This window comes from Diadema antillarum, unplaced genomic scaffold (assembly GCF_040938485.1).
Source record: "Diadema antillarum isolate AM-2024a unplaced genomic scaffold, OU_Dant_1.0 seq00002003_RagTag, whole genome shotgun sequence".
In the NCBI taxonomy this organism is placed as follows: Eukaryota; Metazoa; Echinodermata; class Echinoidea; order Diadematoida; family Diadematidae; genus Diadema; species Diadema antillarum.
The window spans coordinates 240,199-267,643 of NW_027272659.1; the positions used below are offsets into that span (position 1 = coordinate 240,199).

Here is a 27,445-nt window from a genome sequence, read left to right on the forward strand (position 1 = left end):
ATTACTTTCAATGGTCATGTCGTATGTTTCTCCTGTCTTGTTCTGTCCTATTTTGTTCTATCCTGTCTTTGTAAACAAATATGTTCACATGAAGAATCCTTTGAGTGGTCAACAATTTACAAGCCTGCTTTTCAGTGGACCTCTCAATTCTTTCTTTTTTTTTTCTCCAGACATAACTTTGCATTTTGCCGGTGTGCATGTATAATTTTGTTCTTATTAGCCATTATCTACTATGAAAAGTCGAATACATGCCTATGTTATATCTTCTGCTTCATTTCGTGTTATGTTTGCCGAAAAGAAAGAAAGAATGAAATAAATGAAATGAAAATGAAATGAAAGAAATTAAGTTGAATAAAAAATCGAAACAATTTCCATTTCTGGAGACGAAAGACAAACAGTCAGCGACCAAATCACCCAATTTTTGATCAGCGACTGGATGCCGACCGATTGGTCGCCGATTTACCGCAGATTGCCCACCGCCTGAAAAGCTATCGGCGATAGTTCGCACGCAGTGGAAAAATGCGTTTCGCGAACAACAAAATGTTTCGATGGAGCATCGAAAACTTCTAGCCGACCAAAACCGGCACCTGACAGGCGGTTAAACGCCGTCTTACACTTCCTAACTTCCAAAAGCAATTTCATAGTCGTTGACAAGTAACTGCTGACTGGTGAATTTAAGTGGGCCAGGGCCTTATTTAGGGGGAAAAATGTTATTGAAAGTTCCTCAACCTATACTTTCCCATCAGCAGCATTTAAGATACTCGATGACTTATCCTGTATCACGCATATCACGCCTAACATTCGGTATATTATACCGGATGTAGTCCTAGTTCCCAACCATGCAATATTCAGTAACCCGCACTCCCCAATGAAGTTGATAGGAAATGTTCTATGTGCGCGGACCTATTTGTGTTACGGCAGCCGGTGTGTGAGCATTATAAACTGATTTGAATTGGCAGAACACTACCCTTAAACAGGCTTTTGGAAATCTTCGATCATGTTTGGTGGATAACCCTGCAGTGTTCATCTCATTCCACGACAATTCCCTGTTGCTAGTGCGAAACACTATCTTCGGATTAAAGATTTAGGGCCCTAAGTACTGAACACAGTGTCATAATGCTTTCTTCTCAGTGCCGGAGCTAACAACTGAGAGAGCAATGCCAAGTTGTGCTGTGTAGTACGTAGACATTATGATAGGCTGTGCGACAGGCAAGGGCGCGTAGAACTTGTTGGCGGCCAAGACGAGGTCAGAGATAGCGAAGAGTAGCGCCCCGAAGAAGGCGGCCATTTTGGCCCACGTCCACAGATTGTCGAAGAATTGCAGCCGCGCTAGGGCGCGCCAGCCCATCATGGTGATCAGCACGGTGTACAAGGCTGCAAAAGGCGCCATATGTTGGGACACGGCTCCCTCATGCACGAAATTCAGGTATCCCGTACCAGCGAGGAATGCGCATGGGAGGAGCAGCCACACCTTCAACGGGGTAGCGCCGAATGCGAACGTGTACATCACATGCGCCAGGGCGAAGCAGGCCAGACCTTGAATGAAGAAGTGGTTGATGAATACGAGGAAACCGTCACCGACGCACGACAGAATCAAGCCAATCAAGACAGCCATGTGATAGCGAGGAGCGACGGGAGGGCCACGCTGGTAGCGCAAACGGATTTCGCTGAGGACGAAGCCACAAAGACAGATGATGGGGAGGCATTTGCAGACGACACCCAGAAGAGATGGCTTGGGCCATACTACAAAATAGAGGGTGGTGCAGGCGAGAAAGGGAATCAGTCTGAGAATGACAGCCATAGCCTGTGAAAGAATCACAGAAATAAAAATTTGTTACGGAGAGAAGTCCAATTACAAATCGGAAGCCAGTTGCCTTGTCAAAATCAGCTGCTAATTCATTCATTCATTTATTCACTGATTCAGCTACGAGTATTCAAACACTTTCATGTTCAAACAATAATGGAATTATGCATTTTCATAAGGATTATAATGAAAATGATCATTAAAAAAAATTAAGTTATTACAATACGTCTTCTGAGTGCTGTTTATGAAAGAAGACAGTAAAAAAAATCAAATGTAAGAATATCATAATTGGGGCTTACTGCAGATATCAAAGCACAAATCCGAATAGTGCGTATTAGTAAAGTAAAACACAACGGGAAAAAAATGAATACAGATGAAGTTTATCACTAATGTTGTTTATAGACTTCAATTGATTCAGAGTGAGGTTGTTTTTTTTTTTTTCGTTGTATTGGGGAATTGACTCCAATGTAGTGTGATTGTGTATTGAAAGGTTTGCAGATCGTATGATTGAAAGGAACCAGAAGACTGAGTGAAAGCAGAAATATTAGTGGAACACATCAGTGAAAGTTTGAGGAAAAACGGAAAATCGACTCCAAAGTTATGAATTTTCATAATTTTGGTGCCCTCATCCCTGGATAAGGAAACTACTGCACTTCATGTTTTCATTATGGATAAAAAAAGGAAAAGAAAAAGGAAAACATAGAGAGAAGTCCACAAAATTCCGTTGACTTTATACGGACATGTTAAGGGTAATAATCATTCCACCTGTTTTTTTTTTTTATAGATATATGTCAAGTGCTCTTCCATTATGCTAGAATAGTGAAATTATGTTGAAATTATCTTTTATTTCCTTTATGTTGTCCATAATGTCGTCATGAAGTGCAATAGTCTCTTTGTGCAGCAATGACGGCATAAAAAAAAAAAAACTTATGAATCGATTGTCCCATTTTCCTCAAACTTACATGCAGGGATCGGGTTTGTTTCACTAAATCCATATTACATATTGGCTTTGGTTTTCCTTAAAGCTTCTATACCAACAGGGCTTTTGCGTTATAAATAAGAGCTCTCAATGTTTTTTTTTTTTTTGTTGGAATTATGCTTTCATTGCTATTACATAGTTTGAGGACGAATTCATGTCGTAATTATAAAACAAACTGCGTCATTACCTCCTTTCGATATCACTTGTGACGGCGAGGGGGGGGGGGGGGGAGAGAGGGGATGCTAGACGATTTATGCGAACTTATACTCCATTGATATTATGATTTTCCCCTTTCGAATTGCAATGAAATTTATGTCGTTTCTCTGTTTGGTTAACTTTATTCAATCTAGGCCTACATTATACTGCGTTCAACCTAGACTTTGGGTGTAGGCCTGTATTCCCTGTAAAGGACAACCAATGTCGATGTTGTCTATTATTGTATGGTTGCTGTTGAAGTGAATAGATCTTCAAACGATGAATTCAGTATTTGTCTTTGAATGAAATATAAATCAAATGATTCCAACAGTTTCAATTTCCGCATTCGGACAGCTATACAACCACCCCTCCTCCCCCCCCCCCCCCCCCCCCCCACCAAAAAAGAAAAGAAAAGAAAAAACTGTCTTGCTTTCTATGATGTCATCAACATCAGCAATGACGTCAGCTGAAAGAATCAGTGTGGCTTTGCGCATTAGTCAAGCCCTGCTGGAAAGAACACAGTGCCCCACAGTGTGTTCACTATGTGTTCACACTGTGTTTCACCTAGTGTCTCATACTGTGGGACACTGTGTTCTTTCCAGCAGGTAGATTAGGCGCATGAGAAGGCGTTTGCTGTGGTAATTACAGTTGACTCTAGTTTTGAAGTACCACGAAAGACATCTTCTTTTGTTTTAGGCGAGGAGCTAGCGGGTACATCAATGATGATTACACATTCGCGGTTCGTTTTTTTGGTCATAGTCAGTGCGTATCAAAAAAAGTACTCCAACCTTAGAGAGCGTTGTACTGTTTCTTGGTTGTCAACTATGGAGCGTGCAATATTGGTTGTGATGAGGAATTGGTATCTCTTCTTTTTCCAATTGGTACCTAATTGTGTTGACAAAAATAATGCCGTGAATGACTGCACAGATTAACTTTAAAGATAACAATGACAAGTTGACTTTTATCAGTTTTGAGTGTTATCATGAATGAACATTGAATGTCTCAATGAAACGGATGAGATTTGTCAGTGAAAGTGGTCAAGCTGGCTAACCTGCACGACTACAGATTTGAATTCATGGTTTCCTCTTACGCTTACGGTCCATAACCTTCAACATTGCCCCCTGTCCGTTAACCTGGTCACTCCCACCAAGCCCAACCAACACAATCCACTTTTCTCTCTTCATATCCAAGACATGGTGTGTCACTGCGAGCTATGTTTCGAATAGGAACAGGGCAAATTGGAGAGTGTGGAATGGCTTTTGTCCGAGCAGGGAGGTCTCCTCTCACCTCCCTCATCCGAGTGACCAGGTTATTGAACAAGTGGCCATGTTTATGGATCATTTGTTGAAACGCACAGTACAGTTAAAGGATTTATTTGTTATAAACAAACATCGGTGAGTTGGCTCAGTCGGTAGCGCGTCTGCCTCACGATCACGCGGCCCGGGTTCGAACCCGAGTCTGGACTGAGCAATGTTGTGTGTAAACATACCGTCCCCTCTAGCAAGTAGCAAAACACTCTGTCCCTCGGATAGGGCATAAAATGGAGGTCCCGTGTATGAGAGAGTCACAACTCATGCACGTAAAAGATCCCGCTTCATTCATTCATCGCAAAGAGCAGGGTGTCTAACCCGGTGAAGTGGTCCCACCCCACATCCAACTGGACCCCATGGAAGACCAGCTTATTAGGTGATCCGAGAATCCTCTCGGATCACCTTCTGTATCTGTACTGATTCTTTGTTAGGTGATCCGAGTATCCTCTCGGATCACCTTCTGTATCTGTACTGATTCTTTGTTTTCCTTCTTCTTCTTCTTCTTTATTTCTGGACAAAATTTGTGTATCGGTTAGCTCAGAAAGTGCATTGCCTCTCAATGTCAGACTTATACCATATATGTATCATGTCCCAAAGACGACGGGTCAAGTAAAATCGTAGTGATCAGTCGACCGTGACGTCACTATGACGTCATTATATGAAAACACATTTTCAATCATATCTCATTAATGGAATGGAATATTTCAATGAAATTTACGTCACATATATTTCAAGTCAAGCGCATTCTACTCATATTCTCAAAATTCATTTTTATCTCAAAACGCGCGCGTACGCGCGCGTTGAAATATTTGTATGCTCAAATCCAGCTCAAATTTTTTTTGCACACGTTTCAGACCATTTGGAGCATTTTTTGAAAAATTGAAAAAATTGGACGGACGCGTACGCGCGCGCACATATGCGCACGCACAGCTAATATGAAATAGAAATTTTCAATTTTTTCACACGGATCGGATGTCCGAAATTTCAAGGAATATTTCTACCAAGTTTCAAGTCGATCCGACTCAATATGACGTCATACGGGCCCGTCAAATTCAAAATTCCGCGCGTGCGTCAATGGGGATACACAGTGCAACTATGCCAAAAAACCGCCAATTTTAAATCGGATTTTACTCGTCAGGATGGACGGTGACCCCCCATTTTCTTTACATATTCTGAAAGGTGATGAGTTGTACATGTCATTTCATGGGCTGGCTATGCTGATAAAATGATTAAAAGATATCAAATTTCTTAATAAAGTGAAAAAAGTAAATTTTCAAAATGACGTCATCAAATTTCAAGTTTACTCGAGCGTATCTCACTAATCCTTTGCCAATTTTCACCCAAATTTCAATATGTTGTAGCTTATGAAATGTTCTTTCATAAATGTTATTAAACAATTTTGATTTGATGACGACATCACCTCGAAAAAATGGATTGAAGGTAACCTTGTCAAATTTGACCAGTTTACGTGTAATCTCTATGGGAGTGCAATTTTTATGGAAATGAAAATTGACATGACTATCTTTATCGAGCACTAGCTCACTTATACTTCGGTGAATTTCTCTAAGATTTTAATATGTTGTAGCTGAGATGTAGGGCTATCGTAAATGTGCCCTTTGTTTTTTCATACGTTGTCGGGATCACGTGAAAAAACTTGGTTGAAATTAAAGTTTATCTTCGATGTATTGAAATATTTCTTTCTTTTTGCAACTTTCTTTGCAATAACTCAAGAAAAACAGCCCCTATCACCTTCATATTTTGCACATGTTTAGTTCATGTCACGAAAATTATTTCATAAAATCACAACTACTTGATCAGACGCCATCTTGGGTATGTAAATTAGGGTCAGAGGTCATAGATGTTTCATCCTGTATCTTGGTGAATACATGTCCTATCTTTCCCATATTTTGCACACGTAAAGACCATGTTACAAGGATCATTTCATAAAATAACCACTTTTTGCTCAGATGCCATCTTGTCTGTGCAAAGTGCTGTCAAAGGTCATATGTACTTCTTTTTCTATCTTTGCTATGACGTGTTATCTCTATGGGAGGGAATTTTTTAGATGTGAAAATTGACATGACTCTCTTTATCGAGCACTATCTTACTTATGCTTCGGTGAATTTCTCTCAGATTTTAATATGTTGTAGCTGAGACTTTGCAGTATCAGGACTCGAATCATTGATTAAAAAAAAGATCGGATCACCTTAATTTGTCAGTGATGACAAATTACAATCTCTAGTTAGGTGATCCGAGAATCCTCTCGGATCACCTTCTGTATCTGTACTGATTCTTTGTTCTTCTTCTTCTTCTTCTTTATTTCTCCGCAAAAGTTGTGTAGAGACTAGCTCAGAAAGTGCATTGCCTATGAATGTCAAACTTATACCATATGTGTATCATGTCCCAAAGACGACATGTCAAGTAAAATCGTAGTGATCAGTCGACCGTGACGTCACTATGACGTCATTATATGAAAACACATTTTCAATCATATCTCATTAATGGAGTGGAATTTCTCAATGAAATTTACGTCACATAAATTTCAATTCAAGGGAATTCTACCCATATTTTCAGAATTCCTCGCATCGTAAAGACGTGCGCGTACGCGCGCGTTGAAATATTTGTATGCTCCAATCAAGCTCAAATTTTTTTTGCATACGTTTCAGACCATTTGGAGCATTTTTTGAAAAATTGAAAAAATTGGACGGACGCGTACGCGCGCGCACATATACGCACGTACAGCTCATATGCAACAGAAATTTCCCGATTTTTTACATTTATCGGATGTCTGAAAAGTCAAGGAATATTTCTAGCAAGTTTCAAGTCAATCCGACTCAATATGACGTCATACGGGACTGTCAAAGTTGAAATTCCGCGCGCGCGTCAATGGCGATATACAGTACAACAATGCCCCAAAACCGCCAATTTTAAATCCGATTTTACTCGTCAGGATGGACGGTGACCCCCAATTTTCTTTACATATTCTGAAAGCTGATGAGTTGTACATGTCAGTTTATGGGTTGGCGATACTGAAAAAGTGATTCAAAGATATCAAATTTCTTAATAAAGTAAAAAAAGTAAATTTTCAAAATGACGTCATCAATTTTCAAGTTTACTTGGGCGTATCTCACTTATCCTTTGCCAATTTTCACCCAGATTTCAGTATGTTGTAGCTTATTAAATGTTCTTTCATTAATGTAATTACAACATTTTGATTGGATGGCGGCATCACCTCGTAAAAATGGATTAAATGTAATCTTGTCAAATTTGACCAGTTTACGTGTTATCTCTATGGGAGAGCAGTTTTTCTGGCAGTGAAAATTGACATGACTATCTTTTTCGAGCATTAGCTCACTTATGCTTCGGTGAATTTTTCCCAGATTTTAGTATGTTGTAGCTGAGACTTTGGGCTATCGTTAATGTGCCCTCCATTTTTTCATACGAGGCCGGCATCACGTCGAAAAACTTGGTTGAAAATGGCACGTGGCTTCGATGCAGCGTCATTTTGCTTAATACACAGGGCCTATGGAGCATGAAATAGGTCATTGCATAGCGCATCCGACTCGTAATCCTAAGGTCCCTGGTTCGAGCCTCACCCTTGCCAATATTTTTTTTTTCAAACTCTTTTTTTCTTCTTTTTCTTTATTTAGTCTTAATCTCCCTTCCTATTTTTATCTTTTTCTGATTTTTTAATGCTTCTCCTTCAAATTTCTATAAAATAACATAATTTTTTCTTTATTTTTCTTTCTTTCTACTACATTCTGTGCAATAGATGAAGAACAACAATGGTTATCAATCCCATATTTTGCACATGTTTAGTTCATGTCACCTACATTATTTCATAAAATAACAACTTCTTGATCAGACACCATCTTGGGTATGTAAATTAGGGTCAAAGGTCATAAATGTTTCATCCTGTATCTTGGTGAATACATGTCCTATCTTTCCAATATTTTGCACACACAAAGATCACGTTACCAGGATCATTTCACAAAATAACCATTTCTTTCTCAGATGCCATCTTGGCTGTGCAAAGTGGGGTCAATGGTCAAATATACTTTATTCTGTATCTTCGTTATAGTGTATACGGAATATGGTACCAAAGATGGCAAACCCGACTCCCTTTTTTTAGGTGATCCGAGTATCCTCTCGGATCACCTTCTGTATCTGTACTGATTCTTTATTCTTCTTTCTTTGTTTCTTTCTTTATTTCTCCTCAAAAGTTGTGCAGAGGTTAGCTCAGAAAGTGCTATGCCTATCAAGTTCAAACTTATACCATGTATGTATCGTGTCCCAAAGACGACAGATCAAGTAAAATCATTGTGATCAGTTGACCGTGACGTCACTATGACGTCATTATATGAAAACACATTCTCAATCATATCTCATTAATGGGATGGAATTTTTAAATGAAATTTACGTCACATATATTTCAAGTCAAGCGAATTCTATTCATATTGTCAAAATTTATATTTTCTCTTAAAACGTGCGCGTACGCGCGCGTTGAAATATTTGTATGCTCCAATCAAGCCCAAAATTTTTTTGCACACGTTTCAGACCATTTAGAGCATTTTTTGAAAAAATGAAAAAATCGGACGGACGCGTACGCGCGCGCGCATATACGCACGCACAGCTCATATGCAATCGAAATTTCCCATTTTTTTCACTGTGATCAGATGTCTGAAATGTGAAGGAATATTTCTACCAAGTTTCAAGTCAATCCGACTCAATATGACGTCATACGGGCCCGTCAAAGTTGAAATTCCGCGCGCGCGTCAATGGCGATAGACAGTGCAACTATGCCAAAAAACCGCAAATCTTAAATCCGATTTTACTCGTCAGGATGGACGGTGACCCCCCATTTCCTTTACATATTCTGAAAGCTGATGAGTTGTATATGTCATTTCATGGGTTGGCGATGCTGAAAAAATGATTAAAAGATATCAAATTTCTTAATAAAGTAAAAAAAGTAAATTTTCAAAATGACGTCATCAAATTTCAAGTTTACTCGAGCGTATCTCACTTATCCTTTGCCAATTTTCACCCAAATTTCAATATGTTGTAGCTTATGAAATGCTCTTTCATAAATTAAATACACAATTTTCATTAGATGACGACATCACCTCGAAAAAATGGATTGAAGGTAACCTTGTCAAATTTGACCAGTTTACGTGTAATCTCTATGGGAGTGCAATTTTTATGGAAATGAAAATTGACATGACTATCTTTATCGAGCACTAGCTCACTTATGCTTTAGTGAATTTCTCTAAGGTTTTAATATGTTGTAGCTGAGACGTAGGGCTATCGTAAGTGTGCCCTTTGTTTTTTCATACGTTGTCGGGATCACGTGAAAAAACTTGGTTGAAATTAAAGTTTATCTTCGATGTATTGAGATATTCCTTTCTTTTTGCAACTTTATGTGCAATAACTCAAGAAAAACATACCCTATCACCACCATATTTTGCACATGTTTAGTTCATGTCACGAACATTATTTCATAAAATAACAACTACTTGATCAGACGCCATCTTGGGTATGTAAATTAGGGTCAAAGGTCATAAATGTTTCATCCTGTATCTTGGTGAATACATGACCTATCTTTCCCATATTTTGCACACGTAAAATCCATGTTACAGGGATCATTTCATAAAATAACCACTTTTTGCTCAGATGCCATCTTGTCTGTGCAAAGTGGGGTCAAAGGTCATATGTACTTCTTTTTCTATGTTCGCTATGACGTGTTATCTCTATGGGAGGGAATTTTTTACATGTGAAAATTGACATGACTCTCTTTATCGAGCACTATCTTACTTATGCTTCGGTGAATTTCTCTCAGATTTTGATATGTTGTAGCTGAGACTTTGCAGTATCAGGACTCGAATCATTGATAAAAAAAATCGGATCACCTTAATTTGTCAGTGATGACAAATTACAATCTCTAGTGTTAAACTTCCCGTTGTCACAAAAAATTCTTTCTGCTCAATAATGTTGTGTAGAGGTTAGCTCAGAAAGTTCTCATCCTATCAATGTCAAAATCATACCATATATGTATCATGTCCCAAAGACGACAGATCTAATAAAATCATAGTGATCAGTCGAAAGTGACGTCACTATGACGTCATTATATGAAAACACATTCTCATTCATATCTCATTAATGGAATGGAATTTTTCTATGAAATTTACCTCACATATAGTTCGAATTAAGGTGATTTTACTCATCTTCTCAAAATTCATCTGTACTCTTAAAACGTGCGCGTACGCGCGCGTTGAAATATTTGTATGCTCCAATCTAGCTCAAAAGTTTTTTGCACACGTTTCAGACCATTTGGAGCATTTTTTGAAAAATTGAAAAAATCGGACGGACGCGTACGCGCGCGCCCATATACGCACGCACAGCTTATATGCAATAGAAATTTCCCGTTTTTTCACTCCGATCGGATATCTGAAATGTCAAGGAATATTTCGACCAAGTTTCAAATCAATCCAACTCAATATGACGTCATGCGGGCCCGTCAAAGTTGAAATTCCGCGCGCGCGTCAATGGCGATATACAGTGCAACTATGCCAAAAAACCGCCAATTTTAAACCCGATTTTACTCGTCAGGATGGACGGTGACCCCCAATTTTCTTTACATATTTTGAAAGCTGATGAAATGTACATGTCATTTCATGGGATGGCAATGCTGAAAAAATGATTAAAAGATATAAAATTTCTTAATGAAATAAAAATTGTAAATTTTCAAAATGACGTCATCAAATTTCAAGGTCACTCGAGCGTATCTCACTTATCCTTTGCCGATTTTGGCCCAGATTTCGGTATGTTGTAGCTTATTAAATAGTCTTTCATAAATAAAATAACACAGTTTTGCTTGGATGACGTTATCACCTCGTAAAAATGGATTGAACATAACCTTGTCAAATTTGGCCAGTTTACGTGTTATCTCTATGGGAGTGCAGTTTTTCTGGAAGTGAAAATTGACATGACTATCTTTATCAAGCACTAGCTCACTTATGCTTCGGTGAATTTCTCCTAGATTTTAGTATGTTGTAGCTGAGACTTTGGGCTATCGTGGGTGTACCTTCGTTTTTTTCTTACGATGTCGGGATTACGTCAGAAAACTTGGTTGAAATTAAAGCTAATCTTCGATGTATTAAAATATTTCTTTGTTTCTGCAACTTTCTTTGCAAGAACTCAAGAAAAACATACCCTATCACCCCCATATTTTGCACATATTTAGTTCATGTCACGTACATTATTTCATGAAATAACAACTACTTGATCAGACGCCATCTTGGGTATGTAAATTAGGGTCAAAGGTCATAAATGTTTCATCCTGTATCTTGGTGAATACATGTCCTTTTTTTCCCATATTTTGTACACGTAAAGACCATGTTACAAGAATCATTTCACAAGATAACCACTTTTTGCTGAGATGCCATCTTGTCTGTGCAAAGTGAGGTCAAAGGTCATATGTACTTCTTTCTCTATCTTCGTTATGACGTGTTAACTCTATGGGAGGGAATTTGTCTAGATGTGAAAATTGACATGATTGTCTTTATCGAGCACTATCTCACTTACCTTTCGGTGAATTTCTCCCAGATTTTAATATGTTGTAGCTGAGACTTTGCGCTATCGTCACTTTGCCCATTCCTTTTCATACGACATCGAAATCACGTCGAAAAACTTCGCTAAAATTCAAGCTTAGCTTCGATGTATTTTCATATTTCTTTCTTTCTGCAACTTTCTTTGCAATAACTCAAGAAAGACATTCCCTATTACCCCCGTATTTTGCACATGTTTAGTTCATGTCACGTACATTATATTGTTATGAACACCATCTTGGGTATGTAAAGTAGGGTCAAAGGTCATAAATGTTTTATTCTGTATCTTCGTTATAGTGTATACCGAATTTGGTACCTAAGATGGCAGACCTGACTCTCTTTTCTAAATGAGAATCCAAACATCACACGGCCAATGTCATTAAACACAGATGAAACCTGTATGGTCATGCCTATTGCGATCAGGACTCGAATCATCGATTAAAAAAAAATCGGATCACCTAATTTGTCATTAGGTGATCCGAGTATCCTCTCGGATCACCTTCTGTATCTGTACGGAATCTTTCTTTCTTTGTTTCTGGACAAAATTTGTGCAGAGGTTAGCTCAGAAAGTGCATTGCCTTTCAATGTCAAACTTATACCATATATGTATCGTCTCCCAAAGACGGCAATCGAACTAAAATCATGGTGATCAGTCGACCGTGACGTCACTATGACGTCATTATATGAAAACACATTCTCAATCATATCTCATTAATGGAATGGAGTTTTTCAATGAAATTTACGTCACATATATTTCAGGTCAAGTGCATTCTACTCATATTCTCAAAATTCATCTATACCTTAAAACGTGCGCGTACGCGCGCGTTGAAATATTTGTATGCTCAAATCGAGCTCAAATTTTTTTTGCACACGTTTCAGACCATTTGGAGCATTTTTTGAAAAATTGAAAAATTTGGACGGACGCGTACGCGCGCGCTCATATACGCATGCACAGCTCATATGCAATAGAAATTTCCCGTTTTTTCACACTTATCGGCTGCCTGAAATGTCAAGGAATATGTCTACCAAGTTTCAAGTCAATCCGACTCAATATGACGTCATACGGGCCCGTCAAAGTTGAAATTCCGCGCGCGCGTCAATGGCGATATACAGTGCAACTATGCCAAAAAAAATGACAATTTTAAATCCGATTTTACTCGTCAGGATGGACGGTGACCCCCCATTTTCTTTACATATTTTGAAAGCTGATGAGTTGTACATGTCATTTCATTGGGTGGCAATGCTGACAAAATGATTAAAAGATATCAAATTTCTTAATAAAGTAAAAAAAGTAAATTTTCAAAATGACGTCATCATATTTCAAGTTCATTCGGGCGTATCTCACGAGTCTTCTGTCAATTTTCACCCAGATTTCAGTATGAGGTAGCTTATTTAATGTTCTTTCAAACATAAAATTACAACATTTTGATTGGATAACGATATCACCTCGTAAAAATGGATTGAAAGTAATCTTGCCAAATTTGACCAGTTTACGTGTTATCTCTATGGGAGTGCAGTTTTTCTGGAAATGAAAATTGACATGACTATCTTTATCGAGCACTAGCTCACTTAAGCTCCGGTAAATTTCTCCCAGATTTTAATATGTTGTAGCTGAGACTTTAGGCTACCGTAAGTGTTCCCCTTGTTTTTTCATACGATGTCAGAATCACGTCAAAAAATTGGGTTGAAATTCAGGCTCATCTCTGATGTATTGAGATATTTCTTTCTTTCTGCAAATTTCTTTGCAATAACTCAAGAAAAACGGCCTCTATCACTTCCATATTTTGCACATGTTTAGTTCATGTCATGTGAATTATTTCATAAAATAACAACTACTTGATCGGACACATCTTGGGTATGTAAATTAGGGTCAAAGGTCATAAGTGTTTCACCCTGTATCTTAGTGAATACATGTCTTATCTTTCCCACATTTTGCACCCGCAAAGACCATGTTACAAGGATCATTTCACAAAATAACTACTTTTTACTCAGTTGCCATCTTGTCTGTGCAAATTGAGGTCAAAGGTCATATGTACTTCTTTTTGTATCTTCGTTATGACGTGTTATCTCTATGGGAGGGAATTTTTTTAAATGTGAAAATTGACATGATTGTCTTTATCGAGCACTAGCTCACTTACCCTTCGGTGAATTTCTCCCAGATTTTTATATGTTGTAGCTGAGACTTTGCGCTATCGTTATGTCAACCTTCGTTTTTTCATACGATGTCGGGATTACGATAAAAAACTTGGTTGAAATTAAAGCTTATCTTCTATGTATTGAGATATTTCTTTCTTTCTGCAACTTTCTTTGCAATAACTCAAGACAAACACGCCCTATCACCCCCATATTTTGCACATGTTTAGTTCATGTCACGTACATTATTTCATAAAATAACAACTACTTGATCGAACACCATCTTGGGTATGTAAATTAGGGTCAAAGGTCATAAGTGTTTCACCCTGTATCTTAGTGAATATATGTTGTATCTTTCCCATATTTTGCACACGCAAAAGACCATGTTACAAGGAGCATTTCACAAAATAACCACTTTTTACTCAGATGCCATCTTGTCTGTGCAAATTGAGGTCAAAGGTCATATGTACTTCTTTTTGTATCTTCGTTATGACGTGTTATCTCTATGGGAGGGAATTTTCTTTAATGTGAAAATTGGCATGATTGTCTTTATCGAGCACTAGCTCACTTACCCTTCGGTGAATTTCTCCCAGATTTTAATATGTTGTAGCTGAGACTTTGCGCTATCGTTTTGTTGTCGGGATGACGTGAAAAATTGGTTGAAATTAAAGCTTATCTTCTATGTATTGAGATATTTCTTTCTTTCTGCAACTTTCTTTGCAATAACTCAAGAAAAGCACGCCCTATCACCCCCATATTTTGCACATGTTTAGTTCATGTCTCGTACATTATTTCATAAAATAACAACTACTAGATCGGACAACATCTTGGGTATGTAAATTAGGGTCAAAGGTCATAAAGGTTTCATCTTGTATCTTAGTGAATACCCGTTCTATCTTTCCCATATTTTTCACACGTATAGACGATGTCGCGAGAATCATTTCACAAAATAACCACTATTTCATCAGATGCAATCTTGGGAGTGCAAAGGTGGGTCAAAGGTCATATGTATTCATTGCTGTATCTTCGTTATTCAGTGTATACAGAATTTGGTACCAAAGATGGCAGATATGACTCCCTTTTCTAAATGAGAATGCAAACATCACACGGCCAATGTCTCTAAACACAGATGAAACTTGTATGGTCATGCCTATTGCGATCAGGACTCGAATCATTGATAAAAAAAAATCGGATCACCTTAATTTGTCAGTGATGACAAATTACAATCTCTAGTTCTTTGTTCTTCTTCTTCTTCTTCTTCTTCTTTATTTCTCCTCAAAAGTTGTGCAGAGGTTAGCTCAGAAAGTGCATTGCCTCTCAATGTCAAACTCATACCATATATGTATCATGTCCCAAAGACGACAGCGCAAGTAAAATCATAGTGATCAGTCGACCGTGACGTCACTATGACGTCATTATATGAAAACACATTTTCATGCATATCTCATTAATGGAATGAAATATTTCAATGAAATTTACGTCACATATATTTCAAGTTATGCGCATTTTACTCATATTCTCAAAATTCATTTTTCTCTTAAAACGCGCGCGTACGCGCGCGTTGAAATATTTGTATGCTCAAATCCAGCTCAAATTTTTTTTGCACACGTTTCAGACCATTTGGAGCATTTTTTGAAAAATTGAAAAAATTGGACGGACGCGTACGCGCGCGCACATATACGCACGCACAGCTAATATGAAATAGAAATTTTCAATTTTTTCACACGGATCGGATGTCCGAAATGTCAAGGAATATTTCTACCAAGTTTCAAGTCGATCCGACTCAATATGACGTCATACGGGCCCGTCAAATTCAAAATTCCGCGCGTGCGTCAATGGGGATACACAGTGCAACTATGCCAAAAAAACGCCAATTTTAAATCGGATTTTACTCGTCAGGATGGACGGTGACCCCCCATTTTCTTTACATATTCTGAAAGCTGATGAGTTGTACATGTCATTTCATGGGCTGGCTATGCTGATAAAATGACTAAAAGATATCAAATTTCTTAATAAAGTAAAAAAAGTAAATTTTCAAAATGACGTCATCAAATTTCAAGTTTACTCGAGCGTATCTCACTAATCCTTTGCCAATTTTCACCCAAATTTCAATATGTTATAGCTTATGAAATACTCTTTCATTAATGTAATTAAACAATTTTGATTTGATGACGACATTACCTTGAAAAAATGGATTGAAGGTAACCTTGTCAAATTTGACCAGTTTACGTGTAATCTCTATGGGAGTGCAATTTTTATGGAAATGAAAATTGACATGACTATCTTTATCGAGCACTAGCTCACTTATGCTTCGGTGAATTTCTCTAAGATTTTAATATGTTGTAGCTGAGATGTAGGGCTATCGTAAGTGTGCCCTTTGTTTTTTCATACGTTGTCGGAATCACGTGAAAAAACTTGGTTGAAATTAAAATTTATCTTTGATGTATTGAAATATTTCTTTCTTTTTGCAACTTTCTTTGCAATAACTCAAGAAAAACAGCCCCTATCACCTTCATATTTTGCACATGTTTAGTTCATGTCAAGAAAATAATTTCATAAAATTACAACTACTTGATCAGACGCCATCTTGGGTATGTAAATTAGGGTCAAAGGTCATAAATGTTTCATCCTGTATCTTGGTGAATACATGTCCTATCTTTCCCATATTTTGCACACGTAAAGACCATGTTACAGGGATCATTTCATAAAATAACCACTTTTTGCTCAGATGCCATTTTGTCTGTGCAAAGTGGGGTCAAAGGTCATATGTACTTCTTTTTCTATCTTCGCTATGACGTGTTATCTCTATGGGAGGGAATTTTTTAGATGTGAAGATTGACATGACTCTCTTTATCGAGCACTATCTTACTTATGCTTCGGTGAATTTCTCTCAGATTTTAATATGTTGTAGCTGAGACTTTGCAGCATCAGGACTCGAATCATTGATTAAAAAAAAGATCGGATCACCTTAATTTGTCAGTGATGACAAATTACAATCTCTAGTGTTAAACTTCCCGTTGTCACAAAAAAGTTCTTTCTCCTCAAATGTTGTGTAGAGGTTAGCTCAGAAAGTCCTCATCCTATCAATGTCAAAATTATACCATATATGTATCATGTCCCAAAGACGACAGATCTAATAAAATCATAGTGATCAGTCGAAAGTGACGTCACTATGACGTCATTATATGAAAACACATTCTCATTCATATCTCATTAATGGAATGGAATTTTTCTATGAAATTTACCTCACATATAGTTCGAATCAAGTTAATTCTACTCATGTTCTCAAAATTCATCTGTACTCTTCAAACGTGCGCGTACGCGCGCGTTCAAATATTTGTATGCTCCAATCGAGCTCAAATTTTTTTTGGACACGTTTCAGACCATTTGGAGCATTTTTTGAAAAATTGAAAAAATCGGACGGACGCGTACGCGTGCGCGCATATACGCACGCACAGCTAATATGCAATAGAAATTTCCCGTTTTTTCACTCAGATCGGATATCTGAAATGTCAAGGAATATTTCTACCAAGTTTCAAATCAATCCAACTCAATATGACGTCATGCGGGCCCGTCAAAGTTGAAATTCCGCGCGCGCGTCAATGGCGATATACAGTGCAACTATGCCAAAAAACCGCCAATTTTAAATCGGATTTTACTCGTCAGGATGGACGGTGATCCCCCATTTTCTTTACATATTCTGAAAGCTGATTAGTTGTACATGTCATTTCATGGGCTGGCAAAGCTAACAAAATGATTAAAAGATATCAAATTTCTTAATAAAGTAAAAAAAGTAGATTTTCAAAATGACGTCATCAAATTTCAAGTTTACTCGAGCGTATCTCACTTATCCTTTCCCAATTTTCACCCAAATTTCAATATGTTGTAGGTTATGGAATGCTCTTTCATTTATGTGATTACACAATTTTGATTCGATGACGACATTACCTCGAAAAAATGGATTGAAGGTAACCTTGTCAAATTTGACCAGTTTACGTGTAATCTCTATGGGAGTGCAATTTTTATGCAAATGAAAATTGACATGACTATCTTTATCGAGCACTAGCTCACTTATGCTTCGGTGAATTTCTCTAAGATTTTAATATGTTGTACCTGAGACGTAGGGTTATCGTGAATGTGCCCTTCGTTTTTTCATACATTGTCGGGATCACGTGAAAAAACTTGGTTGAAATTAAAGTTTATCTTCGATGTATTGAAATATTTCTTTCTTTTTGCAACTTTATGTGCAATAAATCAAGAAAAACATACCCTATCACCACCATATTTTGAATATGTTTAGTTCATGTCACGAACATTATTTCATAAAATAACAAGTACTTGATCAGTCGCCATCTTGGGTATGTAAATTAGGGTCAAAGGTCATAGATGTTTCATCCTGTATCTTGGTGAATACAGGTCCTATCTTTCCCATATTTTGCACACGTAAAGACCATGTTACAGGGATTATTTCATAAAATAACCACTTTTTGCTCAGATGCCATCTTGTCTGTGCAAAGTGGGGTCAAAGGTCATATGTACTTCTTTTTCTATGTTCGCTATGACGTGTTATCTCTAAGGGAGGGAATTTTTTAGATGTGAAAATTGACATGACTCTCTTTATCGAGCACTATCTTACTTATGCTTCAGTGAATTTCTCTCAGATTTTAGTATGTTGTAGCTGAGACTTTGCAGTATCAGGACTCGAATCATTGACTAAAAAAAAATCGGATCACCTTAATTTGTCAGTGATGACAAATTACAATCTCTAGTTAGGTGATCCGAGTATCCTCTCGGATCACCTTCTGTATCTGTACTGATTCTTTATTAGGTGATCCGAGTATCCTCTCGGATCACCTTCTGTATCTGTACTGATTCTTTATTCTTCTTTCTTTATTTCTTTATTTCTCCGCAAAAGTTGTGCAAGAGTTAGCTCAGAAAGTGCATTGCCTATCAATGTCAAACTTATACCATATATGTATCATGTCCCAAAGACGACGGGTCAAGTAAAATCGTAGTGATCAGTCGACCGTGACGTCACTATGACGTCATTATATGAAAACACATTTTCATGCATATCTCATTAATGGAATGGAATTTTTTAATGTAAATGACGTCACATATATTTCAAGTCAAGCGGGTTCTACTCATTTTCTCAAAAATTCATATTTATCTTAAAACGCGCGCGTACGCGCGCGTTGAAATATTTGTATGTTCAAATCGAGCTCAAAATTTTTTTGCACACGTTTCAGATCATTTGGAGCATTTTTTGAAAAATTGAAAAAATTGGACGGACGCGTACGCGCGCGCACATATTCGCACGCACAGCTAGTATGCAATAGAAATTTTCAGTTTTTTTACACGGATGGGATGTCCAAAATGTCAAGGAATATTTCTACCAAGTTTCAAGTCGATCCGACTCAATATGACGTCATACGGGCCCGTCAAACTCAAAATTCCGCGCGTGCGTCAATGGGGATACACAGTGCAACTATGCCAAACAACCGCCAATTTTAAATCGGATTTTACTCGTCAGGATGGACGGTGACCCCCCATTTTCTTGACATATTCTGAAAGCTGATGAGTTGTACATGTTATTTCATGGGTTGGCTATGCTGACAAAATGATTAAAAGATATCAAATTTCTTAATAAAGTCAAAAAAGTAAATTTTCAAAATGACGTCATCAAATTCCAAGTTTACTCGAGCGTATCTCACTTATCCTTTGCCATTTTTCACCCAAATTTCAATATGTTGAAGCTTATGAAATGTTCTTTCATAACTGTGAAAACACAATTTTGATTTAATGACGGCATCACCTCGTAAAAATGGATTGAAAGTAACCTTGTCAAATTTGACCAGTTTACGTGTAATCTCTATGGCAGTGCAGTTTTTCTGGAAATGAAAATTGACATTACTATCTTTATCGAGCACTAGCTTACTTATGCTTCGGTGAATTTCTACAAGATTTTGATATGTTGTAGCGGAGACTTTGGGCTATCGTAAGTGTGCCCTTCGTTTTTTCATACGATGTCGGGATCACGTCAAAAAACTTGGTTGAAATTAAAGTTTATCTTCGATGTATTGAAATATTTCTTTCTTTTTGCAACTTTATATGCAATAATTCAAGAAAAACATTCCCTATCACCACCATATTTTGCACATGTTTAGTTCATGTCACGAACATTATTTCATAAAATAACAATTACTTGATCAGACGCCATCTTCAGTATGTAAATTAGGGTCAAAGGTCATAAATGTTTCATCCTGTATCTTGGTGAATACATATCCTATCTTTCCCATATTTTGCACACGTAAAGACCATGTTACAAGGATCATTTCACAAATTAACTACTTCTTGCTCAGATGTCATCTTGTCTATGCAAAGTTGTGTCAAAGGTCATATGTACTTCTTTCTTTATCTTCGTTATGACGTGGTATCTCTATGGGAGGGAATTTTTTTAAATGTGAAAATTGACATGATTGTCTTTATCGAGCACTAGCTCACTTACCCTTCGGTGAATTTCTCCTCGATTTTAATATGTTGTAGCTGAGACTGTGCGCTATCGAATGTGTGCCTTCCTTTCTTCATACAATGTCGGAATCATGTTAAAAAACTTGGTTGAAATTAAAGCTTATCTTCGATGTATTGAGATATTTCTATGTTTCTGCAACTTTCTTTGCAATAAGTCAAGAAAAACAGCCCCTATCACTCCCATATTTTGCACATGTTTAGTTCATGTCACGTACATTATTTCATAAAATAACAACTACTTGATCGGACAACATCTTGGGTATGTAAATTAGGGTCAAAGGTCACAAATGTTTCATCCTGTATCTTGGTGAATACATGTCTTATCTTTCCCATATTTTGCACACGCAAAGATCATGTTACAAGAATCATTTCACAAAATAACCACTTTTTGCTCAGATGCCATCTAGGTTGTGCAAAGTGGGGTCAAAGGTCATATGTACTTGTTGTTGTATCTTCGTTATAGTGTATACAGATTTGGTACCAAAGATAGCAGATATGACTCCCTTTTCTAAATGAGAATCCAAACATCACACGGTCAATGTCTCTGACCACAGATGAAACCTGCATGGTCATGCCTATTGCGATCAGGACTTGAATCATTGATTAAAAAAAAGATCGGATCACCTTAATTTGTCAGTGATGACAAATTACAATCTCTAGTTAGGTGATCCGAGTATCCTCTCGGATCACCTTCTGTATCTGTACGGATTCTTTGTTTTTCTTCTTTATTTCTCCTCAAAAGTTGTGCAGAGGTTAGCTCAGAAAGTCCGCTGCCTGTCAATTTCAAAATTATATCATGTATGCATCATGTCCCAAAGACGGCAAATCTAATGTATCATTGTGATCAGTCGACCGTGACGTCACTATGACGTCATTATATGAAAACACATTCTCAATCATATCTCATTAATGAAATAGAATTTTTCAATGAAATTTACGTCACATATATTTAAAGTTATGCGCATTCTACTCATGTTCTCAAAATTCATATTTTCTCTTAAAACGTGCGCGTACGCGCGCGTTGAAATATTTGTATGCTCCAATCGAGCTCAAAATTTTTTTGCACACGTTTCAGACCATTTGGAGCATTTTTTGAAAAATTGAAAAAATCGGACGGACGCGTACGCGCGCGCGCATATACGCACGCACAGCTCATATGCAATTGAAATTTCCAGTTTTTTCACTTTGATCGCATGTCTGAAATGTCAAGGAATATTTATACCACGTTTCAAGTCAATCCGACTCAATATGACGTCATACGGGGCCGTCAAAGTTGAAATTCCGCGCGCGCGTCAATGGCGATATACAGTGCAACTATGCCAAAAAACTGCCAATTTTAAATCCGATTTTACTCGTCAGGATGGACGGTGACCCCCCATTTTCTTTACATATATTGAAAGCTAATGAGTTGTACATGTCATTTCATGGGTAGGCAATGCTGACAAAATGATTAAAAGATATCAAATTTCTTAATAAAGTAAAAAAAGTAAATTTTCAAAATGACGTCATCAAATTACAAGTTTACTCAAGAGTATCTCACTTATCCTCTGCCAATTTTCTCCCATACTTCAGTATGTTGTAGCTTATGAAATGTTCTTTCATTAATGTAAAAACAACATTTTGATTGGATGACGTCATCGCCTCGTAAAAATGGATTGAATGTATCCTTGTAGAATTTGACCAGTTTACGTGTTATCTCTATGGGAGAGCAGTTTTTCTGGCAGTGAAAATTGACATGACTCTCTTTTTCGAGCACTAGCTCACTTATGCTTCGGTGAATTTTTCCCAGATTTTAGTATGTTGTAGCTGAGACTTTGGGCTATCGTAAGTGTGCCCTTCATTTATTCATACGACGTCGGCATCACGTCGAAAAACTTGGTTGAAAATGGCACGAGGCTTCGATGCAGCGTCATTTTGCTTAATACACAGGGCCTATGGAGCATGAAATAGGTCATTGCATAGCGCATCCGACTCGTAATCCTAAGGTCCCTGGTTCGAGGCTCACCCCTGCCAATATTTTTTTTTCATTTTTTTAAACACTTTTTTTCTTCTTTTTCTTTAGTTAGTCTTAATCTCCCTTCCTAACTTTATCTTTTTCTGATTTTTTTATGCTTCTCCTTCAAATTTCTATAAAATAACATATTTTTTTCTTTATTTTTCTTTCTTTCTACTACTTTCTGTGCAATAGATGAACAACAACAATGGCTATCAATCCCATATTTTGCACATGTTTAGTTCATGTCACGTACATTATTTCATAAAATAACAACTACTTGATCAGACACCATCTTGGGTATGTAAATTAGGGTCAAAGGTCATAAATGTTTCATCCTGTATCTTGGTGAATACATGTCCTATCTTTCCCATATTTTGCACACACAAAGACCATGTAACAAGGATCATTTCACAAATAACCACTTTTTGCTCAGATGCCATCTTGTCTGTGCAAAGTGGGGTCAAAGGTCACATGTACTTCTTTTTCTATCTTCGCTATGACGTGTTATCTCTATGGGAGGGAATTTTTTTAGATGTGAAAATTGACATGACTCTCTTTATCGAGCACTATCTTACTTATGCTTCGGTGAATTTCTCTCAGATTTTAATATGTTGTAGCTGAGACTTTGCAGTATCAGGACTCGAATCATTGATAAAAAAAAGATCGGATCACCTTAATTTGTCAGTGATGACAAATTACAATCTCTAGTTAGGTGATCCGAGTATCCTTCGGATCACCTTCTGTATCTGTACGGATTCTTTCTTCTTCTTTGTTTCTTTATTTCTCCGCAAAAGTTGTGCAGAGGTTAGCTCAGAAAGTCCGCTGCCTATCAATTTCAAAATTATACCATGTATGCATCATGTCCCAAAGACGACAAATCTAATGTATCATTGTGATCAGTCGACCGTGACGTCACTATGACGTCATTATATGAAAACACATTCTCAATAATATCTCATTAATGGAATGAAACTTTCCAATGAAATTTACGTCACACATATTTCATATTATGCGCATTCTACTCATGTTCTCAAAATTCATATTTTCTCTTAAAACGTGCGCGTACGCGCGCGTTGAAATATTTGTATGCTCAAATCGAGCTTAAATTTTTTTTGCACACGTTTCAGACCATTTGGAGCATTTTTTGAAAAATTGAAAAAATCGGACGGACGCGTACGCGCGCGCGCATATACGCACGCACAGGTCATGTGCAATTGAAATTTCCAGTTTTTTCACTTTGATCGGATGTCTGAAATGTTAAGGAATATTTATACCAAGTTTCAAATCAATGCGACTCAATATGACGTCATACGGGCCCGTCAAAGTTGAAATTCCGCGCGCGCGTCAATGGCGATATACAGTGCAACTATGCCAAAAAACTGCTAATTTTAAATTCGATTTCACTCGTCAGGATGGACGGTGACCACCCATTTTCTTTACATATTTTAAAACCTGATGAGTTGTACATGTCATTTCATGGGGTGGCAATGCTGACAAAATGATTAAAAGATAGCAAATTTCTTAATAAAGTAAAAAAAGTAAATTTTCAAAATGACGTCATCAAATTTCAAGTTCATTCGAGCGTATCTCACTAGTCCTTTGTCAATTTTCACCCAGATTTCATTATGTTGTAGCTTATCTAATGTTCTTTCAAACATAAGATTACAAAATTTTGATCGCATAACGGTATCACCTCGTAAAAATGGATTGAAAGTAACCTTGTCAAATTTGACCAGTTTACGTGTTATCTCTATGGGAGAGCAGTTTTTCTGGAAATGAAAATTGACATGACTATCTTTATCGAGCACTAGCTCACTTACCCTTCGATAAATTTCTCCCAGATTTTGATATGTTGTAGCTGAGACTTTACACTACCGTAAGTGTGCCCTTTGTTTTTTCATACGATGTCGGGTTCACGTCAAAAATTTTGGTTGAAATTCAGGCTTATCTTCGATGTATTGAGATATTTCTTTCTTTCTGCAACTTTCTTTGCAATAACTCAAGAAAAACACGCCCTATCACTTCTATATTTTGCACATGTTTAGTTCATGTCACGTACATTATTTCATAAAATAACAACTACTTGATCGGACACCATCTTGGGTATGTAAATTAGGGTCAAAGGTCATAAGTGTTTCATCCTGTATCTTAGTGAATACATGTCCTATCTTTCCCAAATTTTGCAAACGCAAAGACCATGTTACAAGGATCATTTCACAAAATAACCACTTTTTACTCAGATGCCATCTTGTCTGTGCAAATTGAGGTCAAAGGTCATATGTACTTCTTTTTGTATCTTCGTTATGACGTGTTATCTCTATGGGAGGGAATTTTTTTTAATGTGAAAATTGACATGATTGTCTTTATCGAGCACTAGCTCACTTACCCTTCGGTGAATTTCTCCCAGATTTTAATATGTTGTAGCTGAGACTTTGCGCTATCGTTAATTAGGTGATCCGAGTATTCTTCGGATCACCTTCTGTATCTGTACGGATTCTTTCTTCTTCTTTGTTTCTTTATTTCTCCGCAAAAGTTGTGCAGAGGTTAGCTCAGAAAGTCCGCTGCCTATCAATTTCAAAATTATACCATGTATGCATCATGTCCCAAAGACGACAAATCTAATGTATCATTGTGATCAGTCGACCGTGACGTCACTATGACGTCATTATATGAAAACACATTCTCAATCATATCTCATTAATGGAATGAAATTTTTCAATGAAATTTACGTCACATATATTTCAAATTATGCGCATATACTCATGTTCTCAAAATTCATATTTTCTCTTAAAACTTGCGCGTACGCGCGCGTTGAAATATTTGTATGCTTTAATCGAGCTCAAAATTTTTTTGCACACGTTTCAGACCATTTGGAGCATTTTTTGAAAAATTGAAAAAATCGGACGGACGCGTACGCGCGCGCGCATATACGCACGCACAGGTCATGTGCAATTGAAATTTCCAGTTTTTTCACTTTGGTCGGATGTCTGAAATGTTAAGGAATATTTATACCAAGTTTCAAATCAATGCGACTCAATATGACGTCATACGGGCCCGTCAAAGTTGAAATTCTGTGCGCGCGTCAATGGCGATATACAGTGCAACTATGCCAAAAAACTGCTAATTTTAAATTCGATTTTACTCGTCAGGATGGACGGTGACCCCCCATTTTCTTTACATATTCTGAAAGCTGATGAGTTGTTCATGTCATTTCATGCGGTGGCAATGCTGACAAAATGATTAAAAGATAGCAAATTTCTTAATAAAGTAAAAAAAGTAAATTTTCAAAATGACGTCATCAAATTTCAAGTTCATTCGAGCGTATCTCACTAGTCCTTTGTCAATTTTCACCCAGATTTCAGTATATTGTAGCTTATTTAATGTTCTTTCAAACATAAAATTACAAAATTTTGATTGGATAACGGTATCACCTCGTAAAAATGGATTGAAAGTAACCTTGTCAAATTTGACCAGTTTACGTGTTATCTCTATGGGAGTGCAGTTTTTCTGGAAATGAAAATTGACATGACTATCTTTATCGAGCACTAGCTCACTTACCCTTCGGTAAATTTCTCCCAGATTTTGATATGTTGTAGCTGAGACCTTACGCTACCGTGAATGTGCCCTTCGTTTTTTCATACGATGTCGGGATCACGTCAAAAATTTTGGTTGAAATTCAGACTTATCTTCGATGTATTGAGATATTTCTTTCTTTCTGCAACTTTCTTTGCAATAACTCAAGAAAAACACGCCCTATCACTTCTATATTTTGCACATGTTTAGTTCATGTCACGTACATTATTTCACAAAATAACAACTACTTGATCTGACACCATCTTGGGTATGTAAATTAGGGTCAAAGGTCATAAGTGTTTCATCCTGTATCTTAGTGAATACATGTTCTATCTTTCCCATATTTTGCACACGCAAAGACCATATTACAAGGATCATTTCACAAAATAACCACTTTTTACTCAGATGCCATCTTGTCTGTGCAAATTGAGGTCAAAGGTCATATGTACTTCTTTTTGTATCTTCGTTATGACGTGTTATCTCTATGGGAGGGAATTTTTTTAAATGTGAAAATTGACATGATTGTCTTTATCGAACACTAGCTCACTTACCCTTTGGTGAATTTCTCCCAGATTTTAATATGTTGTAGCTGAGACTTTACGCTACCGCCATTGTGCCCTTCGTTTTTTCATACGTTGTCGGCATCACGATAAAAAAACTTGGTTGAAATTAAAGCTTATCTTCTATGTATTGAGATATTTCTTTCTTTCTGCAACTTTCTTTGCAATAACTCAAGAAAGACACGCCCTATCACCCCCATATTTTGCACATGTTTAGTTCATGTCACGTACATTATTTTATGAAATAACAACTACTAGATCGGACAACATCTTGGATATGTAAATTAGGGTCAAAGGTCATAAATGTTTCATCTTGTATCTTGGTGAATACCTGTCCTATCTTTCCCATATTTCTCACACGTATAGACGATGTCGCGAGAATCATTTCACAAAATAACCACTATTTCATCAGATGCAATCTTGGGAGTGCAAAGGTGGGTCAAAGGTCATATGTACTTGTTGCTGTTTCTTCGTTATAGTATATGCAGAATTTGGTACCAAACATGGCAGATATGACTCCCTTTGCTAAATGAGAATGCAAACATCACACGGCCAATGTCTCTAAACACAGATGGAACTTGTATGGTCATGCCTATTGCAATAAGGACTCGAATCATTGATAAAAAAAATCGGATCACCTTAATTTGTCAGTGATGACAAATTACAATCTCTAGTGTTAAACTTCCCGTTGTCACAAAAAAGTTCTTTCTCCTCAAATGTTGTGTAGAGGTTAGCTCAGAAAGTCCTCATCCTATCAATG

General features: G+C 37.2%; 1 pseudogene; it reads right to left on the reverse strand.

The window, feature by feature from the left end:
* Positions 1–1,054: 1,054 nt before the first annotated feature.
* LOC139713565 (lysoplasmalogenase TMEM86A pseudogene) overlaps positions 1,055–27,445 on the reverse strand; it is a 70,740-nt pseudogene continuing 44,349 nt past the window's right edge.